Source organism: Lagenorhynchus albirostris, chromosome 15, assembly GCF_949774975.1.
Source record: "Lagenorhynchus albirostris chromosome 15, mLagAlb1.1, whole genome shotgun sequence".
NCBI classification, from domain to species: Eukaryota; Metazoa; Chordata; class Mammalia; order Artiodactyla; family Delphinidae; genus Lagenorhynchus; species Lagenorhynchus albirostris.
Window position 1 is genome coordinate 52,379,859 of NC_083109.1, and position 17,304 is coordinate 52,397,162.

Here is a 17,304-nt window from a genome sequence, read left to right on the forward strand (position 1 = left end):
CCCCGGGCTATGCCCCGTAGGTATCCGGACCCCCCCAAACCCCTCTTCCGTTCAGACAGCCCTGGGCTCCTCCACCCAAGCCCGGGTCCTGCCTCTAACCGCGGCTGGCGGCGGGCGAGAAAGCCTCTTCGCCCTCAGAAGAGCGAGAAAGGCCCGAGGTGGCTGTACCGCCTCTCCCGGGTGCAGACTCCCGGCCCCAAAGCCCGGCTCCTCCTACCTCCGGCACGGCCGCAGCACCTTCTCAACGGAGACCAATGCGCCTGCGCATGCGCCGCTTGGAGCCCCGGCGGCGAATTGCGTCTGCGCAGGCGCAGAGCGATCTACAAGGCTCGTTTCCCATACTCCTCCGGGGCCGGGGCGAGCGGCAGGGCGGGACTAGGCGGAGCGCTGCGCCCGTGGGCCATGTGGCTGCGTTTCTAGACGGCGCCCGGCAAAGTCTACTAAGTGTTGAGGAAGAGTTGGGGTGAGTTTAGGGCTCCGCCGCAGTTTTAAGTTGAAATTTGGGTGCACCACGGTTCACACAGGAAATGTATGCGGATTCATTGGCGGCCCCTCAGAGCGTACCGGTCTGAGGAGCCGACGGGTAAACGGAGGCGCCAGAGCTGGGGGCGGGGGGTGGCGGGTGAGGGAAAATCTTCCTTCCCGAGACGCTTGCGAGCAGGTTGAGGCCTGGAGGGCGGGTCGCCCAATGCGGGCCGGGGCCTAGGCGATACCCACCCTCTCCAGGCTGCCAGGTGCAGGCTGTCCGGGCGTGAGGGGAACGTGAAGCCGGAGAGGTTCGCCGCGGGCTGAAGTCTGAGAGACTTTATAAATCTACTAAAGGTTCTAACTTCAACCTGGGGTCATTGGGAGCCGGTAAAGATTTTGTTTGTAAAGGAGGTTCTAGTTGCAATGTAAAAATTGATCTGGAGAGGCAAGCCCGGAGGCCGGGAGGCCCATTAGGAAGCTGCTGTAATGAAGGCGAGAAATGAGCGCGGCCTGAATTAGGAGTTGGAGTGGGGGAAGGGAGAGATATTAAGAAGTTTGAATTGCCGTGACCTAATTAGTTGTTAACATTTGTAGGTTTTTGGGAAAAAAAAGTTATAGGTTTCTGGCCCGAGCATCTGAGTAGAACGTGGTCCTAGTTACTGAAATAATGAACATAGGAGAGAGAGTAGTTTTGGAAGGGAGCTAATACATTTAGCTTTTTTTCCTTAAGATAAAATTTACATATTTTAAAATTCACTCTCTTAAAGTGTTGGTTATTAGTATATTCACAAGGTTTTGCAACCATCATCACAATCTAATTCCAGAACATTTTATAACCCCAAATAGAAATCTCTGTACCCCTGAGCAGTTACTCCTCATTCCCCCTTACTCCCTCTGGCAACCACCAATCTACTTTCTGTTTCTATGGATTTGCCTATTCTGTATATTTTATATAAATGGTATCGTGTAAGGTCGGATCTTAACAAACGGCACCGCGAAACAGAGGAAAGCTTCAAGGGAGCTTTATTAGGGAGCGCTCTGGGGCGAGGTTCACTGGTCCGAGAGAAAGGGGCCAGAGAAGTCGCGCCCAGTCCTGGGCGTGGGAGATTTTTATTGGGGTGTAAGGGAAGGGTGGTTTGCGGGTGGGGGGGTTGCTATACAGGGTAATTCCTTATTTGGTGAGAATACAGCAGGGCCAGGTGTTGGTTGGTCTGTTGTGGGGCGTAAGCACATTTTCCCTTACCATCAGCCCCATTGTTTTCTGGGCAGAAAGTTATAGAGTCTCTTGTTGATTCCCAGAACAGGTGAGGTCGTTATGTCCCAATGCCTCTCCTTCCTCATACTGGTCGATGTTTTCTCTTACCCCCCGGGCCTCCTTTCACCCGGGCCAACGGACCTTACAGTATCGTACAATATATTTCGCCTTCTGTCTGGCTTTTACTTAATGTAATGTTTTTATGTAACGTAATGTTTTTAAATGTCATCCATGTAGCATGAATCAATTCTTCAGTTCTATTAATGATAGGATAATATTCCCCTTTATGGATATACAACATTTTATTTATTCATTTATCAGTTGATGGACATTTGGACTGTTTCCGCGTTTTGACTATCACAGCTAATGGTCATGTGAACATTCGTGTATGAGTGTTTGTGTTTTTGTTCTCTTGGGTATATACCTAAGACTGATTGCTGGGTCATACAGCATTTAGTTCTGAGTGTTGAGTTTCAAATGCTAATAGGACTTCGAAGAACTTCTGTGTATGAAGGTGCTAAGAGGTGTTACTTGCTCTCTGGTTTTGGAAACCTAAGTTAGTTTGTAATATGGTTTCCAACTGGATTAGCTAAGTAGACAGCACAAGAGTGGTAGCGGTGGAGTGTCTCATCTGTACCAGTGGGATATTAATTTATAAGAAGTGACTGGGTGAGAACACGGAGAAGCCAGTGCCATTGAAAGAAAAATGTATTACATTTCCAGAGAGAAGAGGGCATGCCATGCCACACAGGGAAGGTTTTGGTCAGGAGGCAGAAGCAGGAATGAGGGGAAAGCCTAGGTTGGAGTCTTATTCACTGAAAAAGGCAAGGCAGGGCAAGGTAAACAGTTTAGAACTAGCTAGTTTGAGTAATTAGGGTGGGCTTTGGGCTACAGGGATGGTCCCTAGATGCCTGGTACCTGGCCTGGGGTGATTCAGGGCAGGGGCAATATTGACTTCATCTGTGGGAGATAAAGGAATTGATGAGTGTGCATGTGAGAGGCTGCTCCCAAGTAAATTGATTACTATCTTTGGGAATTAGTTAGTCCTGGGAAGGTTAGTCTCTCCACACCAGCGAGATTTTTAAGATGTCAAAACATCATACAGTACAGTACAAAAAATTGATTAATGCATGGGGACATGGCTGCGATGATGTGAAGGACAGTTGTGAAGGTGATGCATATTTTTCTCTAATTTAGGATTTAAATCTCTTAGAAGCCTGGGGAAGAAAACTGCTCCCTTTCGCCCCTCTGTCACCTGCTCAATCTGGCCATTTTAAGCAAAATGAGTTATTGAAGTGTAGTTTAGAGAGGGGAGTGTTCCTTAAACCTTAGCTTCTCAACTGATTTACCTGTGGAATATTTTAAACTGGAATACTTGGACACCACCCTTAGACCTGCTAAATAAATCTTGGGTAGGGTTCCCAGCCTGTGTCTTTTGAAAGTTTCACAGATGATTCTGATGGTCTCTAAGTTAGAGACTGATGGTCACTACATTTAGCCAATACCTACTGAGCAAATCCTATAGGCTAAATGTAAAAGAGATGCCAAAAGCTGAGTGAGGGCTGATTGGAATTTAGAGTTAGACATGATTCCTCCCTTCAAGGAACAAAGTTCTGGGGCAGCTTTCTCTTTGACCCAAGGTGAACCATGGGAGCCCCCTTGACCTGGACCCAATTGTGACTTAGCTCCAGCAGAAGCTCTGAGGTTCACACTCTTCCACTGGAATTACAGGAGTCACCCAGTGTGACTAAGCTGAGGGACAATATCCAAAAACAATGTTATCGAGTCCATGTTATTTCAGTGGGAATACTGCATGTTTGCTCCCCGCCGGCATTTGTGGCAGAACTTCCCTGCCAAAACACTAAAGCCAGGGACATGAAGGAACATTTAATATATTAAAAGGTCAGAATTGTCCTTATGTTTGATAAACTTTACATAGTTTTTCAGAAAGAGAATAGATGCAGAAGTGTGTGGAAAAATTTAGACACAATGTAAAGAGTGTTATTCCAAGTGGAGGCTCTGATTTTCAAGCCCATAGAAGCCCACAGGAGTAGATTTGGGGTCCAGGGGAAACAGGCAAAGGTTGAATATGCTATGATTATCACTTCATTACCCTCCTGGAATATTTCCTTTTTGGAAACTTCTGGCATCTTCCACAGAGTTAATGTTTTAAACAGTTCTGTGGAAGAAGTGAAAGGCCCTTTTCCCAGGTCTGTGGTTTGGTTATAAATTACAAAACCAAAACCTGCCCAGCTCCCTCTCATTTATCTTGGCAGGGGCTAGGGAGAGGGCAGATTGAACAAGGGAAGAGTTGTCTATATTCTCAGTTCTTTGGTCATATAAGCTTTTATTTACTGTTGTATAATCCTGTTTCCTACACTGCCAAAATTGTTGAAATCCAGAGGGGAAATGACTGTTTCACATGTCAAAGTGTACAAAAGTCATTCTAGGTTATGCTGCATTTCTGTCTACCACTGCTGCCATTGTGGGATATATACTTCTGTTAATTTTGCTAGGTGAGTTTGAGGGGAGGTTGCATGCAGACGTACTGACCTCAACTGCAGAACAGCATTCTCCTTAATAAAGTTGATAATGCCACTCATAATTTTGATGTTAAAATTAAGTCATCTTCCACTTAATATTGTTAAGATAGCAATACTCCCCCCAGGCAATCTACAGATCAGTGTAATACCTGCCAAAATCCCAATAGACTTTTTGCAGAAATGGAAAAACTTGAAGTTCATATGAAATTGCAGGGGGTCCTAAATAGCCAATCTTGAAAAAGAACAAAGTTGGAGGATGCACACTTCTGATTTCAAAACTTACTTACAGAGCTACAGTAATCTAGACTGTGCTACTGGCATAAGAATAGACATTCAAATCAGTGGAATAGAATTAAGTGCCCAGAAATAAACCCATACATTCATGGGCAATTGATTTTTCACAAGAATGCCAAGACCATTCGATGGGGAAACAGTAATTTCTTGAACGAATGATGCTGGGACAACAGAATATACACATGCAAAAGAATGAAGTTGGATTCTTACCTCATACCATACATATAGAAAAATTAACTCAAAATGGATCAAAGACCTAAATGTAAGAGTAAAACCATAAAACTCATAGAAGAAAACAGGTAAATAAATCTTCATGACCTTGGATTTGACAGTGGTTTCTAGATAGAGCACCAGAAGCACAAGCAAGCAACAAAAGAATTCAGTAGATAAACTGGACTTCATCAAAATTTAAAGCTTTGGTGCATCAAAGAGGACTATCAAGAGAGGGGAAAGAAAACCCACAGAATGGGAGGAAACATTTTAAAATCATATATCTTATAAGGGTCTGTTATCCACAGTATACAAAGAGCTCTTACCACTTAACGACAGAAAGGAAAAACCCAATTAGAAAATGGGCAAAGGGACTTCCCTGGTGGTGCAGTGGTTAAGAATCTGCCTACCGATGCAGGGGACACGGGTTTGATCCCTGGCCCAGGAAGATCCCACATGCCGTGGAGCAACTAAGCCCATGCACCACAACTACTGAGCCTGTGCTCTAGAGCCCGTGAGCCCTAGAGCCTGTGCGCCACAACTGCCGAAGTCCGCACGCCTAGAGCCTGTGCTCTGCAACGAGAAGCCACCTCAATGAGAAGCCCACCCACCACAACAAAGAGTAGCCCCCGCTCGCAGCAACTAGAGAAAGCCTGTGTGCAGCAGTGAAGACCCAACATAGCCAAAAAATAAAATTTTTAAAAATGATAATCTTAAAAAAAAAAAAAGAAAATGGGCAAAGAACTTGAATAGACATTTCTCCAAAGAAGATATATAAATGGCTAACAAGCGCGTAAAAAGATGCTTAACATCATTAGTCATTAGAGAAATACAAATCAAAACCACCATGAGATATCATCTCTCACCCATTAGGACAGCCATTAAAAAAGAAGCCAAAACCCCCAAAACAGCAAATAAGTGTTGGTGAGGATGTGGAGAAATTGGAACCCTCATACATTCCTAGAGGTGCAAAATGGTGCAGCTGCTGTGGAAACCAGTTTGGTGGTTCCTTAACAGGATAAACATAGAATTACCATATGACCCAGTAATTCTCTTCCTAGGTATTTGCTCAGAAGAGTTGAAAAAAAGGTGTTCAGGACAGAGTGGTGACTTCCAGCCTCCTCACATGTGGAACTAGAAACCAGAAGTCCTGTTGCTGGTAGATAAGAAAGCAACTGACCCTTGTATATTAATGTTTTTTAAAATAAATTTATTTATTTATTTATTTTTGGCTGCGTTGGGTCTTCGTTGCTGCGTGCGGGCTTTCTCTAGTTGTGGCAAGTGGGAGCTACTCTGTTGCGGTGCACGGGCATCTCATTGCAGTGGCTTCTCTTGTTGCGGAGCACAGGCTCTAGGTGCGCAGGCTTCAGTAGTTGTGGCTTGTGGGCTCTAGAGTGCAGGCTCAGTAGTTGTGGCGCATGGGTTCCAGAGTGCAGGCTCAGTAGTTACTCCGCGGCATGTGGGATCTTCCCGGATCAGGGCTTGAACCTGTGTCCCCTGCATTGGCAGGTGGATTCTTAACCACTGTGCCACCAGGGAAGCCCCTTGTGTATAAATCTTGTATTGTCCAACTTTGACATAGTCATTTATTAGTCCTAGGAGGGTTTTTTTAATTGATTTGTTGGGATTTTCTACATAGAGAATCATGTCATCTATGTACAAAGACTATTTTATTTCTTCCCTCTCAGTCTGTATAACTGTTATCTCCTTTTCTTGTCGTATTACCTAGGACTTCCAGTAATGGGAGTGATAAAAATAAGACATTCTTAGTAAGAAAGCATTCTGATCTTAGTAAGAAAGCATCTAATTTCTCAGTGTTAAGTGTGCTGTTAGCTGAATGGTGTTTCATCGTGATAAAATCTATGTAACATAAAATTTACAATTTTAACTATTTTTAAGTATACAACTCAGTGGCATTAAATGCTTTCACACTGTTGTACACCCATCACCACTATCCACACACTATCCATCTCCAGAACTTTTTCATCATTCCATTCTTTTGGATACCTAGAAGTGAAGGTGCTAGATCATGGTAATTCTATGTTTAATTTTTTGAGGAATCTCATACTGTTTTCCGCTGTGGCTGCACCATTTTACATCCCTATCAGCAGTGCACAAGGATTCCAATTTCTCCATATACTCATAAAAACTTGTAATTTTTTTTTAATGATAGCCATTCTAATGGGTGGATAGTGATAGTTCATCACGGTTTTGATTTGCATTTCCCTGCTAATTAATGATAATGAGCATTTTTCATGTGCTTATTGGCCATTTGCATATCTTCTTTGGAGAAATGTCTATTCAAGTCCTTTATCCATTTTTTTTTTCTTTGCTCATTTTTAAATTTGGTTGTTTGGTTTTTGTTTAGTTGTTGGAGTTCTCTATATATTCTCAATACGAGACTGTAATAAGATAAATGATTTCCAGATATTTTCTCCCACTTCATGGTTGTCTTTTCACTTTCCTGGTAGTGTCCTTTGATGCACAAAAGTTTTTAATTTTAACGAAGTCCAGTTTACCTATATTTTCTTTTGTTGGTGATTTTGGTGTAATATCCAAGAAATCACTGCCAAATCCAATATTGTGCAGTTTTACCCTATGTTTGCTTCTAAGAGTTTTATAGTTTTAGCTCTTACATTTAGGCCTTTGTCCATTTTGAGTTATTTTTTGTTATAAAATGAGGCACGGGGCTAAGTTCGTTCTTTTGTATGTGGACATCCAGTTTTCCCAGTACCATTTGTTGAAAAGACTGTTCTTTCCCTGTTGAATAGTCTTGGCACTGTTGTTGAAAAATCACTTGACCTTATGCAAGTGTTTATTTTGGGCTCTTTATTATATTGGTTTATATGTCATTATGCTAGTATCACACTGTTTTGATTACTGTAGCTTTGTACTAAGTTTCGAAATCAGGAAGTTAGACACACCTCCAACTTTGTCCTACTTTTTCAAGGTAGTTTTGGACATTTGGGGGTCCCTTGAGATTCCATATGAATTTTAAGACAGGTTTTTCTATTTCTGTGAAAAAAAAAAGTCATTCAGGTTTTGATAGGGATTGCTTAAATAAGTAGATAATTTCAGGTAGTACTAACATCTTATTAACAATATTAAGGACTTCCCTGGTGGTGCAGTGGTTAAGAATCTGCCTGCCAATGCAGGGGACACGGGTTCGAGCCCTGGTCCGGGAAGATCCCACATGCCACGGAGCAACTAATCCCGTGCGCCACAACTACTGAGCCTGTGCTCTAGAGCCCACAAGCCACAACTACTGAGCCCATGCACCTACAGCCTGTGCTCCACAAGAGAAGCCACCACAATGAGAAGCCTGCGCATTACAACAAAGGGTAGCCCCTGCTTGCTGCAACTAGAGAAAGCCTGTGCACAGCAATGAAGACCCAATGCAGCCAAAATAAATAAATAAATTTATTTTTTTAAAAAAAATTAAGTCTTCCAATCTGTGAATATGAGATGTCTTTCCATGTATTTATATCTTTTTTAAATTCCTTTCAGCAATGATTTGTATTTTTCAGTTTATAAGTCTTTTACCTCCTTGATTAAGTTTATTCCCAAGTATTTTTTAAAAATTATTTATTTTATTTACTTGTTTTTGGCTGCGTTGGGTCTTCGTTGCTGTGTGTGGGCTTTCTCTAGTTGTGGTGAGTGGGGGCTACTCTTCGTTGTGGTGCGTGGGCTTCTCATTGTGGTGGCTTCTCTTGTTGCGGAACACAGGCTCTAGGTGCGTGGGCTTCAGTAGTTGTGGCACGTGTGCTCAGTAGTTGTGGCTTGTGGGCTCTAGAGCATGGGCTCAGTAGTTGTGGCGCACGGGCTCAGTTGCTCTGCGGCATGTGGAATCTTCCTGGACCAGGGACCGAACCCATATCTCCTGCATCAGCAGGCAGATTCTTAACCACTGTGCCATCAGGGAAGTCCCCATATTCCCAAGTATTTTAAATCTTTTTCATGCTATTGTAAATGGGATTGTTTTCTTAATTTCATTTTAGGATTGTTCATTGTTAGTGTATAGAAGTGCAACTGGTCTCTGTTGTTTTGTTTTTCTCTATTACCACTGTATTCTTTATTTCCTTCCTCCAGCTAGCTTTGGGTTTAGTTTGCTTTTCTCATTTCCTTAAGGTGTAAAGTTAGTCTATTGCTTTGATATCTTTCTTTTTTTTAATGAACTTATTTATTTTGGGCTGCGTTGGGTTTTCATTGCTGCACACGGGCTTTCTTTAGTTGTGGCGAGCAAGGGACACTCTGTTGCAGTGCACGGGATTCTCATTGCAGTGGCTTCTCTTGTTGCAGAGCACGGGCTCTAGGCGCATGGGCTTCAGTAGTTGCGGCATGCGGGCCCTAGAGTGCGTGGGGCTTCAGTAGTTGCAAGCATGGGCTCAGCAGTTGCAGTGCGCAGTCTCTAGCGTGCTCGGGCTTCAGTAGTTGTGGTTCACAGGCTGTAGAGCGCAGGCTCAGTAGTTGTGGTGCACGGGCTTAGTTGCTCTGTGGCATGTGGGATCTTCCCAGACTAGGAATCGAACCCATGTCCCCTTCATTGGCAGGCGGATTCTTAACCACTGCACCACTAGGGAAGTCCATCTGTTCACTTTCCTTCATTCTTTTTTCTTTCTGATCCTCAGACTCAATAATTTCATGTGTCTTCAAGTTCTCTGATTCTTTCGTCAGCCTGCTCAAATCTGCTGTTGAACCTCTCTATGAATTTTCTCATTCATTTATTATATTTTTCAGCTCCAGAATTTTGTTTGATTCTTCCTTATAATTTCTCTCTTTGTAGATATTCTCATTTTGTTCATAATATCATTTTCCAGATTTGCTTTCCCTCTTTGTGTTTTCCTTTAGCTCTTTGAGCATATTTAAGACAGCTGTTAGAAAGTCTTTATCTGGTAAATCTGATGTTTGTGCTTCCTCAGGGATAGTTTTTGCCAGTTTATATTGTTCTTTGGATGAACCATGTTATCCTATTTCTTTGTTTGCCTTTTATTGTTTTTGTTGAAAATTAGGTATTTGAAAAAAAACAACCACCTTTCCCTGTCCTTGCAGACTGGCTCTGTTGTGCCTGGGCACTCCTTCACTGATTGACTGGACTTGCTTTGAGCGTAGGGATCAGCCCAGGTGAAAGCTTAAGGTCATCTCTGAGGATTTGTTTTGCCTGGGTCTGTGTGTGGCTTTTTTCATTTCCTCTTTATACACAGCTGTTTTTGAATGTCTTATCTTCCCAAGAGTCTCATCTCCAGCTTCCGTTTGTGGCCTTAGGTTATCTATTATATGTCTTCACTCATAATGCTCAAGGCATCTCAGAGTCTGAAATCCTTGTAGCCTTCATGATTAGTGCCTGTTGATTTTCTCTGCCTGAGATTCAAGTTAGGTGGACAGAGATCAGTCCTTCAATAGTCCCAAGACTGGTTAGATCATTGCAAATAAGGTCAGCTCTGCTCCCTCTGATTTGAGGGAGGGAACTGGGAACTGGTCTGCTGCCTCCTCTAGACCAAGACACTGCCATGCCAAGGCGGGTAGGCATTGATTGCACATTCATTTGGCTGCTATAGACGTTTGACTGTTCTCCAGATCTCCTGTAAAGTTAGTTCAGCCAATTTTGGATTGTTTTATGTTGTCTCTGTGGGAACAAGGGCTTAGAGCTTCCTAGTCCTCCATTTTGCTGATGTCACTCCTTACCTGTACGTTTTTTGTTTTTGTTTGTTTTTGCAGTGCGCAGGCCGCTCACCATTGTGGCCTCTCCCGCTGCAGAGCACAGGCTCCGGACGCGCAGGCTCAGCGGCCATTGCTCACAGGCCCAGCCGCTCTGCGGGATGTGGGATCTTCCCAGACCGGGCCACGATCCCATGTCCTCTGCATTGGCAGGCGGACTCTCAACCACTGAGCCACCAGGGAAGCCCCTGTTTCTGTTTTTTTAATATTTATTTATTTGGCTGCTCCGGGTCTTCATTGTGGCATGCAGGATCTTTAGTTGCGGCATGCAAACTCTTGGTTGTGGCATGTGGGATCTAGTTCCCTGACCAGGGATCGAACCCGGGCCCCCTGCATTGGGAGCACGGAGTCTTAGCCACTGGACCACCAGGGAAGTCCCAACCTGTAGGTTTTTTTGTGCATAATCTTTATCATATTAAGGAAGTTCCTCTCTATTCTTAGTTTGCTGAGTTTTTATGGTTTTTTAAAAAGTATAGAATTTTGTGAAATGCTTTTTTTTAATGTGTGTTGTTATGATCATGTGATTTTTCTTCTTTGGCCTGTCAGTGTGAGAATTTATCTTACTTGATTATTGAATGTTGAGCGAGCCTTTCATACCTGGAGTAAATTCCACTTGGTCATGATATGTAATTCTTTTTATACAGTGTTTGGATTTTATTTTATTTTACTTTTTAAAATTTATTTTTGGCTGCGTTGGGTCTTTGTTGCTGCGCGTGGTCTTTTCTCTAGTTGTGGCGAGTGGGGGCTATTCTTCGTTGCGGTGTGCAGGCTTCTCATTGAGGTGGCTTCTCTTGTTGTGGAGCACAGGCTCTAGGTGCACGGGCTTCGGTAGTTGTGGCACGCAGGCTCTAGAGCGCAAGCTCAGTAGTTGTGGTGCACGGGCTTAGTTGCTCCGTGGCATGTGGGATCTTCCCTGACCAGGGATTGAACACGTGTCCCCTGCATTGGCAGGTGGATTTTTAACCACTGCGCCACCAAGAAAGTCCCTGGATTTTAATTGTTTATATTTTGTTGAACGTTTTTGTATCTATGTTCATGAGAGAGATTAATTTGTACTTTCTTTTCTTGTAATGTGTTTTGGTATTAGAGTGATGCTGATGTCACAGAATAAGTTAGCAAGTATTCCCTCTGCTTCTACCTTCTGAAAGAGACGAAAATTGGTGTAATTTCTTGTTAAATATTTGGTAGAATTTACCAGTGAACGCATCTGGGACTGATGCTTTCTGTTTTGGAAGGTTATTTGTTCATTTCTTCGGTAGATCTAGGCCTACTCAGATTGTCTCTTTCTGTTTGTGTGAGTTTTGGCAGATTGTGCTTTCAAGGATTGGTTCATTTCCTGTTAAGTCAGCGGTCCCCAACCTTTTTGGCACCAGGGACCAGTTTCGTGGAAGACAGTTTTTCCACGGATGGGGTGGGGAGGGAGGGTTGGTTCAGGTGGTAATGCAAGCGATGGGGAGCGATGCAGAGCGGCAGATGAAGCTTCGCTTGCTCGCTAGCCCACCTGCCTGCCTGCCCACCTGCCTGCCCGCCGCTCACCTCCTACTGTGCAGCCCGGTTCCTAACAGGCTGCAGACTGGTACCGGTCCGTGGCCTGGGGGTTGGGGACCCCTGCTCTAAGTTATTACATTTGTGGGCATAGAGTTGTTCATAGTATTCCTATGAACATAGGAATGCCCATGGGATCCGCAGTCATGTCCCCTTTTCATTTTGGATATTAGTAATAATGTGTCCTCTCTCTTTTTTTTCTTAGCTCGGCTAGTGGTTTACTGATGATCTTTTCAAAGAACTATCTTTTGGTTCCTTGATTTTCTCTATTTCTTGTTTTCAACTTCATTGATTTCTCCTCTAATTTTCATTATTTCTTTTCTTCTGCTTACTTTGGAACTAATATGCTCTTCTTTTTTTAGTTTCCTGAAGTGGATGCTTAGATTATTGAGTTCAGATATTTTTTCTTTTCTAATACATGCATTCAATGCCATTAATTTCCTTCTAAGCACTGTTTTCGCTGCATCTCACAAATTTTGATAAGTTGTATTTTCATTTTCATTTAGTTCAAAACATTTCTTAATTTCTCCTTTGATCTATGTGTTATTTGGGAATGTGTTATGTAATCTCCAGGTGTTTGGGGATTTTCCAGCTCCTTTTCTGTTACTGATCTCTTATTTAATTCTGTTGTGGACTGAGAGCATACATTGTATGATGTCTGTTCTTTTAAATGGGTTAACGTATGTTTTATCGCCCAGAATGTTGTCTGTCTTGGTGAATATTCCATGTGAACTTGAGAAGAGTGAATATTCTTCTGCATGAAGTAGTCTATAGATGTCTATTATATCCGGTTGATTGATGGTTTTGTTGAGTTCAGCTATGTCCTTTTCTGCCTTTTGGATGTGTCCATTTCTGTCATAGGGGTGTTGAAGTCTGCAGCTATAATAGTGGATTCATCTGTCTCTTTTTGCAGTTCTATCAGTTTTTCCTTCATGTATTTTGAAGCTCTGTTATTAGGTACGTACACATTAAGGATTATTATGTCTTCTTGAAGAGTTGGCCCATTTATTATTATGTAATGCCCCTCTTTTTTAAAAAATAAATTTATTTATTTATTTTTGGCTGTGTTAGGTCTTCTTCGTTGCTGTGTGCAGGCTTTCTCTAGTTGCGGCAAGCGGGGGCTACTCTTCGTTGCGGTGCACAGGCTTCTCACTGCAGTGGCTTCTCTTGTTGCGGAGCACGGGCTCTAGGCACGTGGGCTTCAGTAGTTGTGGCACATGGGCTTAGTTGCTCCACGGCATGTGGCATCTTCCCAGACCCGGGCTTGAACCTGTATTCCCTCCATTGGTAGGCGGATTCTTAACCACTGCACCACCATGGAAGTCCTGAGTTGTGTGATCTTTTTCAGTGTTGATCTGATGTTCATCCCATACTGTGTGTTTTTGCATTTCAGATATTTATACCATCTCTAGAAGTTCCATTTAGGTCTTTTTATAGCTTCCATTTCTCATTATGCTCATGTTTCCCTCTACTTTCCTGAATTTATGAAGCATGTTTATGATATCTGTTTTATTGTCCTTGTCCGATAATTCCTTTATATCTGTCACTTCTAGGTCAGTTGCTATTGATTGCTTTTTCTTATGGTCATAAGTCATATTTTCTTCTGTTTTCACATGCCTGGTATAGCAGTTGTCAATCCACCCTTCATTGCCGGCTTGTGATGCTGGAACATTCCTCCCTTGCCAGCTAGCCTGATACTAACCTTTGTCAGTGGAGGGCGCTGGAGGAGAAAGGGCCTGTCATTCTGGTTCTTTGTGCTTTGCTCATTCCTGTTTTGTGACATTAGCTCACCCCCGGTGAATTTCTGTGGCACCTTCTCAGGCAGCTTCCTAGCTGCAAATTCAGCAGCACTGGCCTGGGTGCCAGCGATGAGGCTCTTTATATATTTGGAAGGGGGTAGGCACTTGCATGGAACCCAGGCAAGTTCCATGGGTACCCCAGCTGGCCTCCTGGCAGCTCTCTAGTGAGTTCATCAGCACCTCCACCCTGGTGACTTCCTAGCACTCTCTGCAGACAGCTTCCCAGCTAATTCTGTTGGCACCCTCTCAGGTGGCTTTCAGTTCCCAGCCTTGGCCTGGGACAGCCCAGTAAACTTCACCATCCAGTGAGCTGTGATCTCGCAGCTCTGAGTCGTTCTCTTGTATACTTCCCTTCACCCTAGGGTATTCTGTAGGGTTCTCTTTTGGTTCCTTTTAGTTAATTCCCTCTAAATAGTTAATTCTTTATAATAAACTTCCCTTGTTTAAAATACCATGTGGTATCTGTCCCCTGGCTGTACCCTGATCGATAGACCTGGCAATTTCCTTATTGGCTACTAGACATTGTAAATTTATGTTGTTGGTTGCTGGGTTTTGTTGTATTCCTTCAAATAGTATTAATCTTGGTATGGCACCCAGTTAAGTTCCTTGGCATCAGTTGATCCTTTAGAGGATTGCTCCCAAGCTGAGTTAGGGTAGTCCAGAGCTGCCTTTGGTCTACAGCTAATTTAGCCTCATTACTAGGGGTGATGCCCGTCTGAGGATTCTGCCCAATACCCTGTGAATGAGGAAGTCTTTCCATGGTGGCTTGTGGGAACACAGTTTATTCCCTTCCTGTGTGAGCTCTGGGGATTGTTCTGTCTGCTCCTTTCCAGGGGTTCTTGCCCCAGCCTCCTCACATAGTTTTTCTTACACAGGTACAGACTTGTCCTTAGCTGAAGACATGAGGGAATCCTCTTTGGATCCTGGAGCTCTGCTTTCTGTACAGCCCCCTGCTCCCCAACATTTTGCTGTACACATTCTAGCCACCTGGGCCTCCCTGACCTCCTCAGTGTCTCGTGCACTCAGGAGACAGCCAGGTCTGAGTTTCCCTTCCCTGCACTGTAGCCTAGAAACTGCTTCAGCTATGGCTGGTCAGTCATAGGGCCCAGAGTTCCCTGGCGGTCCAGTGGTTAGGACTTGGCGCTGTCATTGCTGTGGGCCCAGGTTCAGTCCTGGTCGGGGAACTAAGATCCCACAAGCTGCACGGTGCAACACCGCCCCCCTCCCCCCTGCCACAAACACACAAAAATCATAGGGCCTAGTGTGTTGGTGTCCCTTCTCCCTGGGATCACTGTCCTGTACTTATCCAGTGACTGAAAACCATCACATCATCTCTTGTCCAGCTTTCTTGTTGTTTAGGGCCCCTGTTACTCCATCTTGAATGAGTGAATAAACACACAAACAAATGAAACAGCCTGATGAAATTTCAGGACAAGTTGGTGCCCTGTAGCTAAGTTGACTGACATTATTAACGCTCCCTTTTTTCTTCTTTTTAAACCAGTCACGTGTGAATGGGAGCAGCAAGATGGCACAGGCTGTGAGGGAGTGACATGGTGGCAGTCTGGAGTTGGCTCCCCAGCAAATTTGCATTTTACCAGCTTTCTGCACTGTGTCATTTGTGGGCTGAGGCACCTGCGAAGATCACTGCCTCCTCACAGGAGCCCAAGTGAGGAAACAGCCGATCACCAATGCATTTGTGTAGGCCTCCTCTATGGCCTGCTACAACTTCAGCAGTCTTTGGACGATGGGGAGCCAGACCGACAAAGCACCTGCCTCAGGCCACTCTGGCCTTGGCCAGAGGACCAGGTGGGAGGGCACTGGACTGGGCTCATTCCTGGCATCCTGAGGTCATCGCTGCTCCTGCCTGAGGCCCTGTCCCTTGACTGGTGGCTGTGCTTTTATGCAGGCCCTGGGGAAGAGAATCTGGAAAGCCAGCCTCACAGGTAAGTGGACATGTTTTCTAAGCTGGTATAGAAGTGGGGTGAGATCCAGTGCCATTCCCCAGAGCCCAACGATTCCTGAGGAGGCAGAGGTCTCTGCGGCTGCCTTTCCTGTTCTCCTGGGGGCACATTCTCTTTTAGTAGCTGGGAATCTACATGCCTCAGGCCCCCTCACTGGGGCAGTGTCTGGACCTTTGGGTAGAGAAGTGGGGGCAGGGCCCTATGTCTGCCCACATTTGGCAGGCCCTTTGGGGAGCCCTCACTCTGGGTGGGGGGCCTGGGCAGGACAAGCACAGCACCCTTCCCTCACAGCAGGCCCGATGAGGTGACTGCCCTGGAGGCTGGGTAGGGGGAAGCTGAGGTGTGGGGGAAGAATGGTTCAGTGGGAGCCTTTCTCCTCACATGACTGAGCCCCCCCACAGGCTCTCACTGCACGTGTCCCCACCCCCAAGAGAAACTGAGTTATAGGAACATTACAGCTCACAGCTTCCCATGGTAGTGGGGGGCAGCGAGAAGTACCCAGGGGAGCTCAGGGACTGTGGTCTTCTCCTCACTGGTGGGGCCACATTGCACAATGTCCTATACTCTGAGGTCCAGAGATGCTTAGATAATGGAGGGTGAGCAGAGGCTGATGACTAGTAGGCACGATGACCAGGGGAGGTGGGGAAGACATGGTACCAGCCTTCCCTAGCTACTCATCCAGGAAGGAGTAGGCAGAGTTGGAAAGACACACTGCACTTGGGACTCAGGTCTGAGGGTCTGTGGTGAGAGCTGTGGTGGCTACTGCATCATGGGGCTGTACCATACACGGGCATCGGCCCCTGGGGCCATAGATCCTTGTGAGAGTCCTGCTGGGCTCCGGCTCAGGCATGGGCAGCCCCCTCCTCTCCATGGAGATGGGCCCGTACCACTTCCTCTCTAGAGTCAATCCTCAGCCTTTGCCTGGGACTTCCATGACAGGGCAGAGTTGTTCTGAGCTCTCTGCTATCTGGCTGCGCTTTACCTGAGTATCGTTCTGACGGCCACTTACCCCACGGGAGGCCTCCTTCCCTCTGCTCCCCTCCTGTTAGGAGCTGTAACTTTGGTGCTCCCTTATCACTCTTGGTTACGTGTCTCCATCCCACCAGGATTTGGGATGTGGAGGCTGAGGAGCCTGGGCCAGTGGCAGAAGCCTGTTCCTTTACTTAGTCATCAGGGAGGACCAAGTCGGGCTCCTCTTGTGTGAGATGCTCACACTTAAATGGGCACAACCAGAGCAGCTGAAGAGGTTGGAGCATCTAAAGACATTGTTCTGCCAAGAAAGTCCCTGCCTGACATTCATCTTTTCATTCAGCAAGTAGTTGGTGAGCACCTGCTATGGGTCAGGCCTTGTTTAGGTGCTGCTACATAAGCCCCAGCTCTTGTGGGACTTAACGTCCAGTGGGATGAGACTGACCATACATTGTATGTTAGATGTGATTGTTGGGCAAGAAAAAATAAGCAGGGTAAAGGAGATAGAACAGTGGGACAAAACCTGCTACTACTAAGTAGGATGC

At 45.0% G+C, this 17,304-nt stretch overlaps 1 protein-coding gene across 8 annotated transcripts in view; it reads left to right on the plus strand.

The window, feature by feature from the left end:
• The first annotated feature begins 335 nt into the window (after window positions 1-335).
• DNASE1 (deoxyribonuclease 1) overlaps window positions 336-17,304 on the plus strand; it is a 28,037-nt gene continuing 11,068 nt past the window's right edge. For 7 of the 8 annotated variants that reach the window (XM_060124647.1, XM_060124654.1, XM_060124648.1 and 4 more), the window contains exons 1-2: window positions 336-463; window positions 15,331-15,772. The gene's annotated coding sequence lies outside the window, so the exon portion shown is untranslated. The remainder of the gene's footprint in view (window positions 464-15,330; window positions 15,773-17,304) is intronic. The other variant, XM_060124652.1, reaches the window with a different exon arrangement.